The sequence below is a fragment of the Petaurus breviceps genome, unplaced genomic scaffold (genome assembly GCF_028583685.1).
Source record: "Petaurus breviceps papuanus isolate PSGF00001 unplaced genomic scaffold, PetGlider_PUasm1.0 220, whole genome shotgun sequence".
In the NCBI taxonomy this organism is placed as follows: Eukaryota; Metazoa; Chordata; class Mammalia; order Diprotodontia; family Petauridae; genus Petaurus; species Petaurus breviceps.
The window spans coordinates 13,683,272-13,690,393 of NW_027185876.1; the positions used below are offsets into that span (position 1 = coordinate 13,683,272).

The 7,122-nt window shown below is 40.2% G+C and overlaps 1 non-coding gene across 1 annotated transcript; it reads left to right on the forward strand.

Moving 5' to 3' along the window:
* The first annotated feature begins 1,552 nt into the window (after nucleotides 1-1,552).
* TRNAN-GUU (transfer RNA asparagine (anticodon GUU)) lies at nucleotides 1,553-1,626 on the forward strand. Its single transcript has one exon. It is a non-coding gene; the product is annotated as a tRNA-Asn (tRNA).
* Nucleotides 1,627-7,122: the final 5,496 nt, after the last annotated feature.

Below are 7,122 nucleotides of genomic sequence, written 5' to 3' on the forward strand. Positions count from 1 at the left end.
AAAGTGCTTTTTCTCCCTTACTATCCACATCTTATTTCTGTGAATTCTATCACTGGAATACCTTTCATCGAAGTCTTCTCTTTTTCATTCCTACTTGGCCTCAGTTCAAATCCCTTACCATAATCACCTTTTTAACTGACCAATTAGGGGAAGGACCATGCCTTAATTATCTTTGCTTCTCCCCTAGGGTTTAGCTTACTAAATGGTTCATGAATGAATCCATCTTCTTCAGTTAAAAGTGATTTCTTCTTCCTTGGACCTGTCCTAGCATTTTGTAAAGTTTCCTATTCACTTGAGTTTCATACTGAAATAAAACTGAACCAGCCAATCCTTGGGCTGCCGTATTAAAAGAGATAAAGATGGTCGGTTACACTTGGACCTGGTGAAATCCCATTAGGCATTTTTATGTTCAGAGCTAGGCAGGTCATTGACTAGACAGAGAAATAAACCCTGCAATTTTGTGATTCTATAATTGCATAATAGTTGTGTGTGTATATCCCTGCTTTCTTTTAACCATCCATCCATGTATCTCCAATATCTAGCACACTGTGGCAGTTTAGCCATTTAATTAAAGGGTTTTTTCCCTGGCTCACTGAATTATCTTCAGGACCTGTGCTTAGCTACCTTTTTTTGCTTGATGATGATGATAATTATGTTTGATTCATTGATGATCCGTGCATACTCAGTTTCCTGCTTCAGTCATCACTAATAATGCAGTCAATAATATCCCAAATCCCAGTTTTTTGCTAATTAGGTCATCACGTGGTTTCAGTTTCCTCTTCTGTAAAATGAATGGGGTTGAACTTTCTGACTCTTAAAGCTCATTCCAGCTGTAAATCCATGATCCTATAAGCCAAACGAACACCATTGCAATAATAATGATAGCTAGCATCTATATAGGATTGTAAGGTTTGCAAAGCACTTTACACATACCATCTCATTTGATCTTCACAACTGCCCTGAGTGGTAGGTGTTAGTTACTATTATCCCCATATAAGAGATGGGTAAACTGAGGCAGTCACGTAGCTAATAAGTGTCTAAGGCTGGATATAAACAGCTAACCAAATATACACTGTATAGACTGCCTCTGACTTATACAGACCTATATCATAACACAAACAGTGATGGGGAAGGCTGTAAATGTAATTGGAGGGGGAAAGTCAGTGGCCTGTTAAAAGTCTTTCTCTGTTAATGGATACTCATACAAGCTGCAAATTAGCTAGGACTACAGCGAAGTCAAGAAGCATTTATTAAACGCCCACTGTGCACCAGGCACTGTGCTAAGGTGTTCACTTATCTAAATGAAGGCTGTAATGATTCAAATCTTGGCACAGTTAATGGATGAGTTTTCTGGGGCAAAGAAAGCTCCCAAACTGAACACGATCAAAAAACAACGCTGCATACGACTAGGCACCAGGAGGCGCCAGAGGCGCCGGTAGAATCCTTATATTAGCACATTAAGCAGAAGAAACTCCACCTTTAAGGATAGAATTCTGAACTGGCGTCTCTCCACAATGAGCTGAAGGAGCAGGAAAAAAATGTATAATCAGCTGTCTCTGTGGCGCAATCGGTTAGCGCGTTCGGCTGTTAACCGAAAGGTTGGTGGTTCGAGCCCACCCAGGGACGGGATATTCCCCTTTTTTAACTTCAGGAACTGGGATTGAGTACTCCAGCTCTAATCTCTTGTTACCTTTACTAAATAAACCACTCTCCAGTCTTGCCATAGACCTTTCTTCCTGGTGTCTTCTTGGAATCCCACAGGGATCCCTGTCCTCGATACCCAAGACCACTCACTGCATCTCCATCCTTCCCGGCCTCCGAAGCATCCTGGTGGAACTCTAGCTTTTTCTTTGGGGAAAAGCCCCAAACCAGGGTATCTGTTCCGTGGCTGCACCTGTTTTTTCGAACACTTTACTTGTCTCCCATTGAAAGCATTCCTTGATTAAATATGCAAAACGACACATACAGTTTTGGACACGTCCAATATGGTGCTCGATGGTGTTTGACTATGTATGTTTGTATATTTGTTCCAAGAGTTCTGTTTTTGTGTTTTCCAAGGGAGGAGGAAGAGAAAATAAATTCTTTGCTAATTTAAAAATATTTTTATAATTAAAAAAAGAAAAACACCCTTTATTGTAGGCTGAAAATTTAAGCCAGCTGAAGTAAAGACAAGGCAACAAGTATTTATTAAGGGCTTATTATGACTGTCACGCCCTGGAGATACAAATAGAAACAAAAAGAAAGCCCCTGCCCTCCAGAAACTGACATTCTCTTTTGGGGTCACTTTCTACTTTTTTTATGTATATACATTACCGACATTTTGGGAACAAAGTAGAACATGCCACGTTTCAGATCGCTATTTTAAAAATACATTAAAATCGGCTTTCTCTTTCTTCCATCTTGCCCTCTTCCTTGAGAAAAAAAGAAAAATAAAAAGCAAAAACCACTATGCATATTCTAGGTAGGTGGTCAGTTGCAAAGCTGTACAAGAAGTAAGATACTTGCAGCAGGAGTGGTTCGTGAGGTGGTTGAATGCAACCTCTGCCATCGGGTTTTGGTTTGTTGCTTGTGAGGCCAGCAACATTGTGTTTTGGAAGACAATTTGGACAAATCTATGATGAGTTCAACGTGAATACTCACCCCTGCTTGCAACTTAACTATGACCACTAGGTTACTATTTCTTTGTATTTGGATGTTTGAGGCTACTGAAAGGGGCAGAAAAGGACATTTGTGTAAGGAAAACTGATAAGATCAGTTTGTGCAAAGTCTATGCAATGTCTTAATACAAGTAGAAGCCACATCCTCATACAATATTGTAGTAGAGAAACATAGGGCCTTCTAGACTCATAGCAAAGTGACTTCTTATGCTTCTGGCACAATTCTGACATTATCCTAGGAACTAGCTCTTCGTCCCTTGTGACCAAGTCCCTATTTTGTACCCCCAGTTCCAGTAAGTGAATGGTATCTTTAATTTATCTCTCTTATGCCAAGGTGTTGAGAATTATAATTTCCAAGCTGATATACTGATATATGTGTGTATATATACATTTAAAATTTAATCCTAAAGGTAAATCACAGAAACACAATGACTCACAAGTCATGTCAACCTAGTAAAAACTAGGTTCTTTAATAGAGACAAGGGGATTGCAAAAGAGGGCCACCATGCAGCAGCAAAGTACTGTAGTGCCCAAAAGGGCCAGAGGGAAGCAGGCTAAATACACTTTAACAGTGAGGAAGTCCCACAGGTAAACACTGCATGGAGAAACTGTCACATAAGTTTTTTTGCATAACAACCGAAAGAAAGTCTTGAAAAAGCTGGGGAAGACTGGGAAGTGGTAAGATCTGGTCAGAATTGGGGCTCCTTTCTTTTTTTTAGCTGGTTTTGAGAGTTCTCCTTTCAACTAGTTTCGATTGCCCTCATGCGATTCGAAGATGTGGAATCAAGTTAGCATAGTCAGCTGCATTCAGCAAGCACTAAAGAGGGATTTAAGTAGATGGTCAGACTTCTATTTTAGAATGATTAATTTTGCAGTTATGTGGAGGATGAAGGGGGAGAGAGGAGAGAGAACAATTAGGACGGAGGGATCAGCAGAAAGACCAATTTAGGAGAGTCCTAAAATAGCCCAGCTGAGATGTAATGAAGACGCAAACTAGGGTGTTAGTCATGTAACTGAAGGGAAGGAGTAAAATGGAGTTAGAGATGCAACTAATTGAATATGAGGAGAGAGAAAGAAAGAAGAGTCAAGAATGACTCCTAGGTGGTAGACTTGGTTAGCTAGAAGGATAGTGGTGACTTTAGTAGAAATAGAAAAGTTTAGGGAAGCATTTGAGGGGGAGAAATATAAGGATCTCCATCTTTGGATATGTTGAGCTTGGCATGCCTGTGGGACATCAGGATGTTGGTAATTAGATACTGCATTTCAGTATGAACCCAGTATCAGCTAGGATGCTGGTGGTTTAAAACTAGACCAATGGGAGCCTGCAGAGGGAGAGCATAGAGAAGAGGTATTTGTGTACAAGAGAGATTTGAGGACAATCTTTTGATTTAGTGAGTCAGTTTAGCCATGATATATTGAGAGTAGGAGGTCATGTGATTCATAACCCATGTATGAGTGTTCTGGGGCTGTCTAGAGGTTTAGCTGACTTGATCAGACAGTTGGGTCAACAGTGAACTAGAAAGGCTCAAAGATACCATTAGTCCTTTGACTAGGGCTATGGGAGTGGAAATATTATCACTGGAGAAGGCCAGAGTGAAAAAACAGGCTGCTGTTGGACTTAGCTGTGGGTTCCATGTCTTCAGAATGCTTATGTAAATGCTCCTCTCTGAAAGCAGTACCTGAAACAGAGGCCTCCTTCTGTTAGTCAATCTGGCATCACTCATTCTTGATGAACCTATGCTGGATCTTTGTGATCATCACATTCTCCTCTAAATTCTCAAAAATTATGTGTTTAGTAATCCATTCTAGAATACTTTTTTTTCCTGGAATGGATATGAGAGTTACTAGGCCACCTTCCTTCTTCTCTTTTGAAAATCTGGATGGCATTTATTCATTTTCAGTCTTCTAGCCCTTATATCTTTAGCAAGGGTGTGGTGCTGTGACTTGTAGGTGAGAACACTCTGTGTACCTCGACCCTGTATGGTCAGGGCTTCTCTTCTCCTGGGGCATAACTGTCTCTTCACCTACTCCCTCTGACAGGGGTTTTAATTTCAAATCAAGTATGGGAAAAAGAAAGAACATCAGCCAACTTGTCATTCCCTTTCTAAGGTATCATTGACCCAACTGTCTGATCCAGTCAGCTAACCCTCTAAATAACCCCAGAACACTCATATGTGGATTTGGGAACACATGACCCTCTCCCCACCCCCACCTCACTCAATATATCAAAATTACAATGACACATCAAATCAGCTCTGAGCCCCTAGCAAAAGAGCTGTTTTGACACAATACCAAAAATGTACATTTCTTTCTCTGCCCTCTCAGGTGCTCCCTCATGGACTTATGCTGCATTGAGAAAGGATGTGTGTAGATACAGATATAGACCCATGTATGCATATGTATATTTATATGTGTATGTACATATATATGTAATGCAATGCTTAACTTCGTTTATCATAATAGCCATATTGAAAGAAAAAGTCAGAAGAAAAGTAAATAAACTTCTAAGAAATCCATAAATTTTGGAAACAGGCACATGCCCTTTGGGAGGGAGGGAAAGAAAGGAGAGAAGGGAAATGGAGAAGTCATCACAATGGGTCTGTAGTCCAGGGGCACTTCAGTGATACAGCAACTATCTAGACAGACTTCACTCACCATCTGACCCAAAACCCCAGTCTTGGAGTCAAGCCCTACTGATCTCCTGCTGATGTCCACAGTGTGCTCAGAGCTGCTTCTGTGGACTCCCCTTTCTCCAGTTTCCCTACTTCTTGTGGTAGTTGCTACCCTTCTCCCACTTTCTCATGGACCTCTTGGGTTGGTGTTCTCTCTTTTGTGCAGTTTCTTCTCTTAGAATGGGAGAGGTTAGCTGGACAACCAAAGTCTGATCTGGTAAATCATGGGTCAGGACAAACTCTCTAAGGAGATCATGAAAGAAAGAGCTCTAGGAATCCTTTGCCTTAAGCCAGCAGGCAAACATTTCCAGCATATATATCTATATACCCAGTCTTTCTATCTCTCTATCTATCTACATACATATACGTGTGTATATATGTGTGTGTGTGTGTATATCTTCGTTGATAGAAGTGACATTGCCAAGGCAATAGTACTCCAGAGATTATTGACAGCAATTCCCCTGTTGCACCTGACAGCTCTTATCATAACACCTTTGATATCAACAAGTCTGAAGTTGGACATTTTAATTCCCTTAAATGGGGCAATTGTCTCCTTACAATTAAAAAAAATTGGAATAGGAGTTCTCAACCTTTCTGTGTCATGGGCCACTTTGGCAATGTGGTGAATCCTGTAGACTCTCCAAATGATGTTTTTTTTTTTAATTAATAATTTAAGAGGTGCTAAATTTCAGTGAGAGATTAGTGAGGATAAATATGTAATTTTTTTCCCCATTCAAGTTCTTCAAAAAACCTTCTGGAACTAGAAGGTCTATTATTTGATTCTATCTTTGATGCTTGCTACCTGTGTGATCTTGGACAGGTTGCTTGCTTCTCTTTCCTGGGCTTCAATTTCCACATCGGTAAAGTAAGGCAATTGGATTACTGAAGTCTCTTTTAGATTTAAATCTATGTCCTGTTATAAGAAAAGCTTTCTGCTAGGCAGCTCAAGGGTGAACTGCATTTTTCTTGGCCTGGGACAAATTTGCAAAATGGGGACTGGGGATTAGAGCCTGGAGTCAGGAAGATCTGAGTTCAGATCCAGCCTCGGGGACTTACTAGATATATGACCACGGACAAGTCATTTAACCTCTGCTTGATTTAGTTTTCTCACCTGTAAAATGGGGATAATTTGTTGTGAGGACCAAATGAGATAACAATTGTAAAGCATTTAGTCCATTCCTGGCACACAGCTACATAAACTTTAGCTATTATTATTATTCTATAGTATTCTTATTCACTTGATACATTCCTTTAAGTTACATAGATCCAAGTCACTAGCACACTAGTTAATCAATTCCTAACTGAAAATTACTTCCTAGTGTGTTTTTCCTCTCCAAATAGGTTGGGCTAAAGTTTCTATTCTGGAGCTCCTCTAGAGAAAGAGTTAAGCTATGTTCCAGGGTTTGTCTCTCTCAGAGCCTGGGTTCTTCCTTCTTTTCTTTCTCTGTGTCTCTATCCCTTGTCTCACTTCCTCATTCCTTCTTTTTCTCTGCCTTCTTGTTTTTTTATTCTCTCCCTCTTTTTTTCCTGTTTGGATTTTTGTCTGCTTATCACCAGACCTTGAGGGGTTAGTCCCATGGATGAGGTGAACAGTTTTGGAGTATTGGGGAACCATTGAAGAGGATAGATTGAGAGATTAAAGAGAATTTAGAGGTCATCTAATCTAACCCCTTCATCTAACAGATTAGGAAAATGAGAAGTGAGAGATTTGGGGGCTTGCTGTATGGTTTATTGCCCAGACTAAAGGAACTTCACAGAAGAATTAGGGGAGCCAGACAATGCTGAAAGGAATA